Raw genomic sequence first — 15,070 nt, 5'->3', positions numbered from 1 at the left:
CTTCCCCTAACCCTTTAACTTAACTCCTAAACTTAACCCTAATCTTAACCATACCCCTAACCTTAACCCCTAGCCTAGCTAACATTAGCCAGCTAGCTAACGTTAACCTCCTAGGCACCTAGCTAGAATTCGTAACATACTGTATCATACGTTTTGCAAATTCATAACATATAGTAAGTTTTGCTAAATTGTAACATATTGTACATTTAGCAAATTTATAACATATAATACGAATTGTAATTCGTAACATATCATACAAAATGTGTGCCTCGGATCTACGAACAGAATAATACTAAATGCTCCTCTATCATCTGAGGAAATTAACAGTAAACAATGCAGTGAGTGACTTCCCCAAACAATGCCTGCATCAGCAACACGTCCTTAGCTTTCCACTGAATAAACACCCACCTAATTGTTTCAGGAGGAAATAGGCAGAATCCCTGTTTATTAAAAACCCCTCTTAATCTTAAGAAGAACACACATGGCTTTGAGATACAGACTGACAAATTAATTACCGGCTAATTCTCACTTCTCTCTCCACTTGTTTGAAACAGGACAATATAGCTTTTTTTGTTCTCGTTCTGTCATACTCCTCATCCTTACATTTGTTTATTTCCCTCTTTTGGCTGATGGATAAAAAATGTATTTATTCATTTATTTGGCGCTCAAGCTTTTCCCTGCTACCCCCAGAACATCTGCTCTTCAACACACAGAGAACCGTTCAAACAAGGAAGTATGATTTGAATGCAAATCACTCATTCAATCACATTGAGATTATTATGAGTGTTACAAATTTAAAAACAATATTATTAATACACAGTGTTGAATTAAGTGAAAACACTTATTTTTTTATTTTTTTATTTGTCAGGGATCATGTACTAGCTAGATTTTCATCTGTAGTCCCTGGGTTGGATTAGTGTTGAATTAAACTATAATAATTCGCACAAGGAAGAGGTCAGCATTGTTTCAAGCTACTTAGTAGGTAGCTAGTATTAGTCATATACCATTGCAGATATTCCTCTGTCTTTCCTTAAAATATCTAAATGTCACTTCTGATACTGAGAAGCGTTCAACACTAGTGAAACTCATAAATTCTCAGTAGTGAAGTTTTAGAAGACTATGAGTAGTTTCTACTCCAAAGGATCAGGGTTGTGCCTTCTTTCTCTGGACTCTCCTGTTGTTGCAGTGCTGCAGTAAACACAACACAGTCGGCGAGCCTGGAGGAGCAGGGCTAGCCTAGCGGAGAGGTTTGCTTTGGGCTGGCCAGCCCAGTGGGCCTGGCGTCGGGCTCTGTCTGATGATGGCGGTGGAGGGGTCGCAGAGGAGCCCCGGCACAAATGAAAGGTTAAGTAATGGAGGCAGGCGAGCTTGTCATCACATTAGCCTGGACTCCCTGTAATTGTGAGGATGCTGCTGTCAGCCCCCGTCACCGTGCAGAGCAGAGCCAGAACTCCGGATAAAGTGCTCTTCCGACTGGAGATAATTGAAAATCCAAAAAGACTTGGGCTAATTTGATTATGCCGGGCAATAGCTGAATTGTTCCCATTTTAAAGGGATTTGATTATGACATGCAGTCAAATTGGTGCCGAAACTGCAGGAGCTATCCCTTCTGATGAGGGGCTAATGCTAGAGGGGAGGAGTGGTCCCTGTGTGTGTGTGTGTGTGTGTGTGTGTGTGTGTGTGTGTGTACTTTGTGTGTCAGCCTACCAAGTTCCTAACCTACTACTGACTCCCTTAACCTGTCCTAATGATGTACAGTAACTTCATGTGGAGATGGGATGATAGACAGTCATTCTCTAATCACCTAAATAAGTTCTAACTGTTTACACATTGTGTAAAGTATCAACACAGTCTCTCTATGTGCAGTTGAGGGTTCACAGCTGTATGTTTCTCCCAAGGACAATACAAAGTGCCACTTCATCACTGTTGGACTTTCACTCTGCCCATTGTTTTAAATATCAGCTGGGTCCTTTAGAAGCCTGCCATAAAGCCCAGACACCAGACATCTGTAATATATGCTCCGTCATGCAGCCCTCCATAGAGGCCTCACACGCTACCTATCCCACAGCCTTTGGGCTGTACATTTGTATGAAGGATTAAGAATCCTTTGTCATTCAAGGCATTGACATTTGAGTGAGCATTAGTGAAATTATAACTGTAGATGGATGATATCCAACCTCACTTTGTCTCTTTGTGATGAGCACGCAACACTGTGCAGCCACAGGGTGAGGACAGGAGGGAGCAGTCTTGTGCCTGTCTGTGTGTGTGTGTCCGACTGTATGAATGTGTGTGTGTGACTGTGTATGCATGTGCCCGACTGCATGCATGTGTGTGTGTGTGTGCATGCGCATGTGTGTGTGTGTGTTTGGATGTGTTCGAGAGTGCATGTGTGTGAGTTTGTCCCTTTTGTATCTTGGTGAGCAGCACCCTTAGTTCTGCTTGGATGGAGGTATGAAGATTCACAGTGGGGAACAAGTGTTCTTTGTAAGGCAGGCTTTACCCAGTGAAGTGTCCCCATTTGAGACAGGGCACCCGGCTTATCCCCCAAAGCACCTTTGACTGGGCCGGCTCTGCTCTGCTCCACTCCCAGCCTGCCCTGTGCACCCTGGCACAACCAGTGGGCATTCACACTGACCCTGGCACAGATGAGTCATACACACACACACACACACACTCACACACTCTATTAAACGACTTTGTTAGGTCATCCTCTCAGTTTAGGACCTTGTCTGTTTCTATACAGCATTGTTGAATACATAGCATACAAACTGTTGTTTTTGTGCATCATTTATACAGCATAGATGTTTGGAGCGTGTCTGTGAAGTCTGCCTTAGTGGCAAGAAATTGAAGTTGATTTATTTAAGTCTTTCTGGGTAACTTTCCTCTTTCGTTTTGGCTCTGAGAAACAGCAAGCGGGTGCCACTGTGGTGGGAGAGATTAAGTTAGCATTGATCGCTTTATTGGTGTGGTTGGGTTGTCTCTCGTCTGAAGACATTTGATGTAAGCACAAACATTTGTCTTGTCTCTCTTCTTGTCTCTATCTCATCCAAAGATCATTCCTTTTTTACATGCACAGTATAACGTGCAAAGGAACTGCAGAAATGAGCAGAAGTCTTGTCTTGATCTGGTTGTGCTCCTGATGTTGTCTGGGTAATGAAAGTGGACATAAGTCAGCTATTATCATTCTCATTGGAGCTGTTGCAAGCAATATTCCAATTTTAATCAACACCTAATTACATATAATAATGCACATGTTCCTAATTGGCAATTACTATGTAGTCTGGCCCAACCGGTATGGATTCAACATGTTTATTGGCAGCAGCTCTGCTGCATACTTTTGGATCTACCATCGATTATGAAAGTAAATCGCCAGGCACACATTACAGTTACTTTTTATGAGAACTCTGCAACATTATGCAACTCTTCTTTTTCAGTTTGATGCCCCTTTCTTTCTTTATTGTGCTGAGCTGGTGCTATCCCCCCTAGACCTCATTGTGGATACGTTTGAGTGCGTCAATACCATACTCTTTTGGCATCAGCCATCAATAGTCTGCCCATTAAAATGTGGAATTGCTTAACGCAACACAGCAAGATGCAATTCGCAGCATGGGGACAGGTATTTTCAAATAGATCAATGGCCTTTTATTGCCTTCTGAAACCATTGTCTGCAAGCAATTGGAAATCTTTTGGGGAGTATAGGAGGGCAGAAAGAGAGATGTGGAGAGAGACGAAGTGCCCCGACGCAGAGGCAAATTAATTACCCTTGTGAAGAATGCTTTTTGGGCCATTATCAAGTGACATTGCAAATGGTTGTTTGGCCCTCTCTAGGTAATGTAGCCTAAACAATGTCTGGCCCTGGCCATCATATGGATCATTAGCAGCTCACCGTGGGACTCTGGTCCTCTGGAGCTGCCCTCCTGGGGGCTGCTGGGGGCGCTGCATGGGCTGCCCTTGCCAAGGGATTGGAGGGAGGTAGGGGACGAAGGGGTGCCAGCCCACAGAGGGGGGAGAGAAAGGGGAACACCTGTCACTCATTAGGGGTGGCTGCTCCACTGTGGAATCCTCTGAACAGGAACAGTCCCCAACCACCACAGTCCCAACAGCAGCAGCTCCAGCACTAGTCAGCCATCAGAGCAATAGGAGAATGTACTGTGCATTCAGTACATTCAAAATATACTGTTAATACAAGTATGAAGTGCAAGTTGTAACTGTATGTGGACTGTTGGAACTGTGTATGGTGAGGTGAGGTGTACCTATCAGAATGGACATGGAGACACTGTGGTGATGAGGTGAGGTGTCCCTATCAGAATGGACATGGAGACACTGTGGTGATGAGGTGAGGTGTCCCTATCAGAATGGACATGGGGACACTGTGGTGATGAGGTGAGGTGTCCCTATCAGAATGGACATGGAGACACTGTGGTGATGAGGTGAGGTGTCCCTATCAGAATGGACATGGAGACACAGTGGTGATGAGGTGAGGTGTCCCTATCAGAATGGACATGGAGACACTGTGGTGGTGGGGTGAGGTGTCCCTTTCAGAATGGACATGGAGACACTGTGGTGGTGGGGTGAGTGTCCCTATCAGAATGGACATGGAGACACAGTGGTGATGAGGTGAGGTGTCCCTATCAGAATGGACATGGAGACACTGTGGTGATGAGGTGAGGTGTCCCTATCAGAATGGACATGGAGACACAGTGGTGATGAGGTGAGGTGTCCCTATCAGAATGGACATGGAGACACTGTGGTGGTGGGGTGAGGTGTCCCTATCAGAATGGACATGGAGACACAGTGGTGATTAGGTGAGGTGTCCCTATCAGAATGGACATGGAGACACTGTGGTGGTGGGGTGAGGTGTCCCTATCAGAATGGACATGGAGACACAGTGGTGATGAGGTGAGGTGTCCCTATCAGAATGGACATGGAGACACTGTGGTGATGAGGTGAGGTGTCCCTATCAGAATGGACATGGAGACACAGTGGTGATGAGGTGAGGTGTCCCTATCAGAATGGACATGGAGACACTGTGGTGGTGGGGTGAGGTGTCCCTATCAGAATGGACATGGAGACACTGTGGTGGTGGGGTGAGGTGTCCCTATCAGAATGTCAGACATGGATCTTTACAGACCTGCTGCTTCTCTTGACACTGACCAAGCTAATAATATGCCTTTGTCTGAATTCAATGTTCTACCTATATTGGTTCCACTAGTATAGAAGATAATAGAATGGGACAGTTTTATGTTCTTTCTTTATGAGGTTCATAGCAAAATATGAGAAAAGAAAGAAAACATTTAACTTAAACCGTTTGTCCAATTTACTTGTCAACAAACAGACAAACCATTTTATTTCCCTGCATGTTTTGAATGTACTGTGCATAGCACAAACAAAAATGCATTTTTCCACCTAAATGAAAAAACCCAAACAACAAATTGGCAAGGTGCTGATGGGTTTAATGTACAGAGACCCTGCATAATGCCCCGTGTCAAAAAAGCAAAGTGAAATTTCCTGTTAAATATGCAAAATCCTGCCTGTCTATTGAATGATAATGGCCCGGCACCTTGTCACAGGGTTGCTGACTCCGTTGGCTGGCCATCAAAGGCCTGTTGACTAACTTTGAAAAGACCTTGTGTTTCCTGACTCTGGGCTTTCCAAGATTGGACAAATGCAGCAAAAGAGGGGCGTGCGAGGGAGCGAGGTAGCGGAGCACCAGTCACGGAAACCCAGAGACGCCGGAGGGACGGTCGCCTTTGAAGAGATAAAGACCCTTCTCTTTCTGCTAGACAGCCATCCCCTGAATATGGACTGACTGGCAGTATGCTGTCATGGGTTCATGTTTATAAAATGGCTGTGTTGTTTGTGTACAGCACACCTCAGGGGTCACATTGCTACTGGAGTTAAAGTCTTGAATGTTTTCCTGGAAGGTCCTGAATATCCGTCCAAGCTATAGCAGCACAGCAGCTGTATGCTAGATGTTTGTTCCACTGTGCACCACCGCAGCACTTAGTGCAATTTAGCATAATCCTCAGTCTCACTGGGCCAGACCATTACATTAAAAAAATAAAAAATACACTACCGTTCAAAATTTTGGGGTCACTTAGAAATGCCTTGTTTTCGAAAGAAAAGCAATTTTATTGTCCATTAAAATAACATAAAATTTATCATAAATACAGTGTAGACATTGTTAATGTTGTAAATGGCTATTGTAGCTGGAAACGGCAGATTTTTTATGGAATATCTACATAAGCGTACAGAGGCCCATTATCAGCAACCATCAGTCCTGTGTTCCAATGGCACGTTGTGTTTGCTAATCCAAGTTTATCATTTTAAAAGGCTAATTGATCATTAGAAAACCCTTTTGCAGTTATGTTAGTACAGCTGAAAACTGTTGTGTTGATTAAAGAAGCAATAAAACTGGCCTTCTTGAGACTAGTTGAGTATCTGGAGCATCAGCAATTGTGGGTTCGATTACAGGCTCAAAATGGCCAGAAACAAGTAACTTTCTTCTGAAACTCGTCAGTCTATTCTTGTTCTGAGAAATTAAGGCTATTCCACGCGAGAAATTGCCAAGAAACTGAAGATCTCGTACACAACGCTGTGTACTACTCCCTTCACAGAACAGCGCAAACTGGCTCTAACCAGAATAGAAAGAGGAGTGGGAGGCCTCGGTGCACAACTGAGCAAGAGGACAAATACATTAGAGTGTCTAGTTTGAGAAACAGACACCTCACAGGTCCTCAACTGGCAGCTTCATTAAATAGTAACTGCAAAACACCAGTCTCAACGTCAACAGTGAAGAGGCGACTCTGGGATGCTGACCTTCTAGGCAGAGTTGCAAAGAGAAAGCCATATCTCAGACTGGCCAATAAAAAGAAAAGATTAAGATGGGCAAAAGAACACAGACTCTGGACAGAGGAAGATTGGAAAAAAAGTGTTATGGACAGACGAATCAAAGTTTGAGGTGTTCAGATCACAAAGAAGAACATTTGTGAGACGCAGACCAAATGTAAAGATGCTGGAGGAGTGCTTGATGCCATCTGTCAAGCATGGTGGAGGCAATGTGATGGTCTGGGGGTGCTTTGGTGGTGGTAAAGTGGGAGATTTGTACAGGGTAAAAGGGATCTTGAAGAAGGAAGGCTATCACTCCATTTTGCAACTCCATGCCATACCCTGTGGACGGCGCTTGATTGGAGCCAATTTCCTCCTACAACAGGACAATGACCCAAAGCACAGCTCCAAACTATGCAAGAACTATTTAGGGAAGAAGCAGTCAGCTGGTATTCTGTCTATAATGGAGTGGCCAGCACAGTCACCGGATCTCAACCCTATTGAGCTGTTGTGGGAAGTAAGAAGTGCCCATCAAGCCAATCCACTTGTGGGAGGTGCTTCAGGAAGCATTGGGTGAAATCTCTTCAGATTACCTCAACAAATTGAGAACTAGAATGCCAAAGGTCTGCAAGGCTGTAATTGCTGCAAATGGAGTATTCTTTGACGAAAGCAAAGTTTGAAGGACACAATTATTATTTCAATTAAAAATAATTATTTCTAACCTTGTCAATGACTACATTTCCTATGCATTTTGCTATATTTCCTATTCAAACTCATTTCATGTATGTTTTCATGGAAAACAAGGACATTTCTAAGTGACCCCAAACTTTTGAACGGTAGTGTATATTATTGTCACATACACCAGATACGTAGGTGCAGTGAAATGTGTTGTTTTTACAGGGTAAGCCATAGTTGTACGGCGCCCCTGGAGCAATTATGTTTAAGTGCCTTGCTCAAGGGTACAGCGACAGATTTTTCACTTTGTCAGCTCGGGTATTCAAACCATTGACTTTTCGGTTATTAGCCCAACACTCTAACCGCTAGGGTACCTGCTGCCCTAATCCTGATTTGGCAGAGCATGTTCCAACCAATGCAAAGTCAGTCTGCAAGTAAGCATTTCACTGTAATGTCTGCACCTGTTGTATTCGGCGCATGTGACCAATAAAATTTGATTTGATTTGATTTGATTTGATCCTGCATAATGTGTCATGCAGACCAATAAAATTTGATTTGATTTGATTTGATTTGATCCTGCATAATGTGTCATGCAGCAGTTATGTCACATGTATTAGCTGCACTCGTCATGAAAAATGTGTGGCACTCTCTGTAATCAATGCCGGAGCAATGTGAATTCATCAGGCCATTATTCTATTACGCTAATCATCTGGAGAAGCCGAGACAAACTACCAGCTCCACTCATGGCATTGATCATGTGTAGGTATTCTATTAAACCTAATAATACACTTTCTTTTGGCTAAATCACCCCTGCACATTCCAATACCAAATGACTTCTGTTCATTCTATTAAAGTGGAACTACTCTCAATTATGTATCATAGTCCTATTTTCTGATCCTAATGAAGATGAAACACTTTCATTTTCCCACTTAATTATTCATATTTAACAAAGGTGCTGCGCCATCACACTCCGAAGGAGGCCTCCTCCTCTCCCAGCACTCCTTTTCGAGATCTCTTTCTTCTTCTTCTTCTGTTCCGTCCTTTGATGAAGAATGTGTTTTATGTTGACACAGTTTTATTTGAATGGGTTTATTTGGTATTAATATGTCTCATGGCTGGTTGGAGTGCTGTGTGCCAAGGACAGTTAATTGAAGGTGAGTTGATAATGACCCAGCTGTCTGTGTGTTGTGGCCTCTCTCTCTCTATCTCTCTCTCTCTCTCTCTCTCTCTCTCTCTCTCTCTCTCTCTCTCTCTCTCTCTCTCTCTCTCTCTCTCTCTCTGTCTACCGTGTGTTCTCTGATAAGTAATTCACCTGTTTGGCCTGGCAGCGATGTGTGTGTATGTGAACCCTTGGATGCTGGCTCCCCCAGGCAGCCTGTGTGTAGTCCTCTGCCACAGCCACACCTCTTTACACCAGACTTTGGTTCAGTTCACTCAGAACGGCCATGTCAGCAGCCCTCTCCCCTGACTGCCTAACACCAAACCCAGTGTCCAGAAATGCCCCCTACCTAAGTGATGCTACATACCTCTCCACCTCCCCTCTCTTCCTCTGCTCCTATGACCCCACCCTTCTCTCTCTCTCTCTCTCTCTCTCTCTCTCTCTCTCTCTCTCTCTCTCTCTCTCTCTCTCTGTCTCCCTCCCTCTCTCTCTCTCTCTCTCTCTCTCCCTCCCTCCGTTATGTTGTGATTCATTAACATGTCTGAAGTGGACATGGTGGCGTGGACTGGAGGAGCGTCATCTGAATCAATGCCCCTCGCCTCCCAATCTGCCCTTTATCATGTTAATATGATTTCCATTGATGAAACACTTTTTCAAAATGGCATCCCTCTATAGTTTTACATATTGGCTTTTTAATTCAAGGCCCTCAGTGCTGCATCACTCTTGTTGAGAGAGAGGGAGAGAGCGAGAGAGAGCGAGAGAGAGAGAGAGAGAGAGAGAGAGAGAGAGAGAGAGAGAGAGAGAGAGAGAGAGAGAGAGAGACAGGGTGAAAATGAGACGGATGTTGCTTCACTGAGAAATTGACTGCGGGGCTGTTTTTCTGTGCGTGAGGCTGTGTGTGTGTGTGCTTGTGTGAGGGTGTGCACGCATGCTGCGTATGTGTGATGCATGAGGGACAGTGTTTCTCCAGCTCTGTCGCTGATGGAGTGTGTTATGTCGTTAGGCCCAGCTCAGAGCAGAGCAGAAGTCCATCTGAACAACAGAGTGGCAGTATGTCTGCCTCTATAGGGCCAGTGGAGTAGCCTTACTAGTGCTAGTTAAACTCTTCTCATGGAGAGTAGTGTGTGCCTTGGCTGGCCTGTCACTCTCTCTTTCACAGCTAGCTAATGTCCTCACCGCCAGAACACTTTCAACTCCACTAGCCGGTGTTGCTACAAGTGTTAACAGTTTGTCTCAACAGTGAAGTTGCAGGAACAGTGTACCACAGTAATGCGTTTTAGCACTTAGATTTACAGACTTCTAAGCATTCTTACAGAGAAGTATATGTGTTTGGCTTACTGGAATTCATTTAACTCCAGGGGCCCTGTTGAAGAAAGCGGCAAAGAAGCATATTTAAACTGTTATCCCCAAAATGTTGTTTTATGGATCAAATTAATCCAAAAAAGCATTTGTATAGTGCAACACATATTTTATTGTGGCCTAACTGGAAACCGCCAGTACTGATTTTGGTAAGGCCCTAGACAGAGTTTTAGATCTCACCACCTCAGAAATGATCAATGTCTATGTCCGTTACGAAAAATAACTACATCATTATTCTGATCGGATTATGACTCCTATGAGCTCATAAACCATATACAGTATTTAGAGGGTTATGAAAATCATTACTTTCTACCTTCAGGTGATTACCAGTTTCCATAACAACCCTTAATGAACACTCAGCCAATCACCTGATGCCAACCTGATTAGCTGCTATCGATTCATGTGCATCATCTCAGTCATTCTACAGCCATAACCACATAGAAGTACGTTTTAGGCTGTCGTTATGGAGTTGACACCAGGGCATCATTAAGGAGTTGACACCAGTTACTGTATATATATTGTCTTAGCTCTTGGTATTGACTCAGAGCTTGGAGGGACTCTCCATCATACATCTCTAGTATCTCAACAGAGAGCTGTGTAGGTCTGTGTTGAGCTCACTGATTAAGCAATGGCTCTTCCCTCTGTTGCAAACGACAAGCTGCCAGGGACTTTGGTTTTAAATTGTGCAATTAGTGATCTGGCATGCTTTGCTTGGCTTCAGCAAGACTCAAATCCCAGGCCAGCTCCTCACTGATGCACAGTCGACAACAAATACTCCAGGAGCATTTTTCAGACAAATTTATCAGAGCCCAGGCTTTCAACTCGCTTTCTGGCTACACTAACCTCGCTCAAATGCTTCGATATTTACCATTTTACAGTTGGGTAAACAGTAGTGATTGAGGTTATGGTATCTGGTGCTGGAATCTGGTGCTGGAATGATATTTTACATTCAAAACAGCAAATCTCCAGCTACAAGGTGAAAGTAATCATTATGAAGTTGGTGCACCAGGCCTAGTCTGTGAATATCATGCCAGATAGAGACCGCAAGTATCAGAGAAATGCAGGATGTTACAGATTACATATCGTATGCAGAACATTCTATGCATAATGTCGTCAACAAAAGAGTATGAAATTAATGGAGGATGTCACATAGGTTGTGAAGCTACATACCGGATCAGTTCCCCCTTGATCATGTTCCTCCTCCAAAATTGGACTCTAATTACATACAATTGTTGTGAAGGTCGGCATTATATAAATAACCTAACCTTAAATAACATTAAGAGAGTCTTAGATAATAGCCTTAATATTTAATTTCCCCTTTGAAGTCATTGCCGGGAACATTAGAATTTCAAGAAGAATTTGGGAGAACTTGTTCTCACACAAATATTATTTTGACATGTATTTTTAATCACTGACTTGTTTGAGTGGAATCTTGGCAGCCTTCTAAACTGCTTTACAGTACATTTTTCATTGTTTACCACTGTTGAATTTGCAGTGGTAATTAACCATTACAAATTAGATGCAATTCTCTGCTATTCATTAGGGACAAAACAACAGTATTTTTCTCTAACTCGTTTGAGAGGAGCTGATATATTCTCTTCTACATGTATACTATGCTATAGGCTGCAAACCAGTGATATTCAAACTTTTTTGCAAGAATTTCTCACGACCCCACCCCACGCCAAATCTAATGATAAAACCATAAAATATTTTTACATCAACAAATAACCTTCAATTCATTACATGTTAATCTCTTATCAAAATGAAAAGAAACCAATAAAAACATTTACTCTATAAAATTGTATTTTTCGAAATTATCGTTCTCAATAAACATTTGTATATTTTCCCATTAAATAATGGGTTTTTTTGGGTGACCCCACTGCAGTTCCCCAGCGACCCCGACTTTGAATACCACTGCTGTAAAGGGATCTAGAGAGCTAGACGTACAGCACATGTACCACAGACATTAAATGAGAGAACTGATAGACAAAAATTATTCTCTGAAAACATGACTGCTATGTATGTAGCCTAGACATAAAGATATCAACACAGGATTTTAAATGGCATCTGATAAAAAAAAATGTACAATATGAGATTTTGTTAGATAAACGTGTATCAAAAATGGAGTCATCCAACATCACAACCAAAGTTTTGACAATGTCCTTGTATTCTTTTCACACATCCAGTATCAGACTCCTTCCCCTTGTCCTCAGCCATGTGTAGTCCAATCTATGATGTAATGTCCAGAGTGGGGCTACTGGGGTTTTGGGTTGTAGTAATGCAGTGAGGAGGGAGCCCAGTGTGTTTGGACCGCTCAGCCCTGCTCCGTTCCCCTGCTCTACTCCCAAAGCAAACATAGCAATTACAGCCACTGTCAGTCAGTGTCAGACACAGCATCGGTGATCAATTGTGACCGCTGGACCCTGGATATTAGACGTGTATGTATGATAGTACATGTAGGGGAGGTAAATCCTCCCCCAGCTAGCTCTACAAAGACTGCTGTTCTATCCTCTCCTCTCCTCTCCTCCCATCCCCTCCCCTCCTAGATCCAAAGGGGATCCATTTTGTGGGCTGCTTTTTCCCAAGCAACATGGGCGAGTTAGGTCTACGCCACTCAAAAGCGCAACCTTGTCTCCATCACCAGATAAACAAACTGCTCAATGTTTTGCTTCCACCGTTCCTTTAAAATATCTACCTATTGTCATTCATGGTGCAAAACCTCTTTAGCAAAAAACACCACGGCTGTAGTCTCCCAGTATCACAGCAATACATTTGCATCTCTGGCGTATCTTTATACTGATCTCCCTCAGTGGTAGCGACTCTCTCACCCCCCACTGAATAGAATGAGATCCATAACATCCATACATTCACACACAGTCTGGAGGGAGAGAGAGAGAAGAGAGGCTGTGGGTTTGTCTCAATCCCCAGCCTGGAGTATACAGTGTAAGTTAACAGCCATACACACTGACCTCAGAGCTGTTGTTTAATCATCAGGGCATTTTAATGGCTTGTCAGAGTAATGAAATATGGTTGGAGGCTACCTGGTGCAAACATTACTATAAATCCCTCTCACACAAGCTGACGCGGGGCTTAATGGTTATAAATCATCACTTTAGGGAGAGAAAAATGACAGCTATTAAAATAATGAATGGGATGATTAATTTTTCACATTAAAGATTAAAAGCTATGAGAGGTATCATTAGATATTTGAGCTGCCGTAAACGTTTGAAAGTGAGAGCTTATTTTCCGCAGTTTATGACGCCCTCCGTTTCTTCATTGTCATCCAAGTTTCTGCCGAAGTTGTCTGTCTGGGCTGCACTGACAGAGGCATTCCTTCCTCCTAATTTGTGCTGTTGTAAAAATGCTCAGAGGAGAAGCCTTGAAGAACAGTCATGGCTGCAGGCAGTACAAGGCCTCCACAGCCACTCTGCAGGGGCTCCCCAAGGCTCTCACAGGCATCTTCAACACCTCCCAAATTATTTCACCCCTCTAAAGCTGTCAGGGCCGACTTAATAGGAACCAGAGGAAGCGATAGGGGGCTAGTTTGGGGTTTGATTAAATCATCTAATCATGTTGGAATGCAATGAGCTGTTAGCTATATAATATTAGTATGTAACTGTATTAGCCACTGATTATTCAGCCCTGTGCATACATGACATACTTAGGGAGAACACATATGCACACACATGCTCAGTGGGCTTACATAAATCCCCATGTATAGACAACCAATGACAGGCTCTCTCTATCTCGCCGATGGCTCCCAAGAGAATGTGCTTTATAGCACAACAATTCCTAATTCAGCTCTCACTTCTATGGGACCTGCCATGTTGTTCACACATACAGTATATCACCCAAATTGCAAGGCAAAAGATTAGACGGAGAAGCATAATTAGAACATTAATAACCATGCATGTTAGGGAACATAAGTTTTTCATGATGAATGGGAATCTAAACAAGACAGGAGAGAGTGAAAGGCTCCATTAGATATTCCAGGCATGGTTCAGTCTCAGTAGAGGCGTGAATATCACACTTTTCCCACTGTTGCCCAATTATTTCTGTGTTCCCAGGCAATGATAGAATTGCTTGTCCAACTGCAGCCTTCAAAGGGATAATCAAATCGTCTCATTGAAGCAACGGCTCCATTTGTTGGCACTGAAAGAAGCATTGGTTAGAAAAGTGATCCGCTCAGAACAAAGCCAGGTATTTGTGTAGCTAACTAACTTATTTACAAAGCAGTGGGAAATTTAAACAACTCCTCTGGCATTCTGCGAGCATGGTTCCTTTTTCATTTTGTATTCTCTCACTCTTCTTCTCTTCCCTGTTTTTTATTTCATCCTCTGTCACTGGAGACAGTTGTGACGGGTGCCCACACCTCCTTCATGTGTTTCCAGCTCTTCTCTCTGCTTCGTCTGCTAATGATCCAGGGAGACCAAATACAGGGCCGTGCCGGAACAAAATGGCCGCCATAGCTGCCCGCTTATATCTCAGCCCTCCCTCCCCAAATCAATTCTGACATTTAATTCTGCTCTTATAGAAGGTAATGGTGCATTCAGGGGTTGTTACCGATAATGTTGAAATGGTATTGCTTGGTTTCACTGAACAGACAAACTCTAACCTCTGCTGCTGAATGGTCTTTGGTGTTCAACTTTTTTTTCCCTCCCCAGGTTGCATCGCCTGCCATCTTGTGTTTTTTTAATGAATATCGGGCTGAAATGTTGATATTTACCAAATTAAGTATATTTTTTGGTCCATCTGAGGAAACATCCCACTGGGCACACACTGGTTGAATCAACATTGTTTCCACGTCATTTTAATGAAATTATGTTGAACCAACGTGGAATAGACGTTGAATTGATGTCTGTGCCCAGTGGGATATGTCTCGTCTTGACAGAAAACCAGCCATAGTTGTTCTTACCAGCCCCTTGCAGCAGAACTCTGACACCCCTTTAAGTCAGTTAGTCAATATGTTGTTTCTAATATATTATTTACTGGCTATGAGTTGTTGTATATCAGAAAGGTGTGAACAACTGGTTCAGTTTTTGCAGTCAT

The 15,070-nt window shown here is 43.1% G+C and overlaps 1 long non-coding RNA gene across 4 annotated transcripts in view; it reads left to right on the top strand.

The window, feature by feature from the left end:
* Positions 1-15,070, top strand: part of LOC121561217 — a 314,427-nt gene that overhangs the window by 130,115 nt on the left and 169,242 nt on the right. The gene's annotated exons all lie outside the window — the stretch shown is intronic.

Source organism: Coregonus clupeaformis, unplaced genomic scaffold, assembly GCF_020615455.1.
Source record: "Coregonus clupeaformis isolate EN_2021a unplaced genomic scaffold, ASM2061545v1 scaf0451, whole genome shotgun sequence".
NCBI lineage: Eukaryota > Metazoa > Chordata > Actinopteri > Salmoniformes > Salmonidae > Coregonus > Coregonus clupeaformis.
The sequence above is the reverse complement of the archived record's forward strand: the minus strand, read 5'-3'. Positions and strand labels throughout refer to the sequence as shown.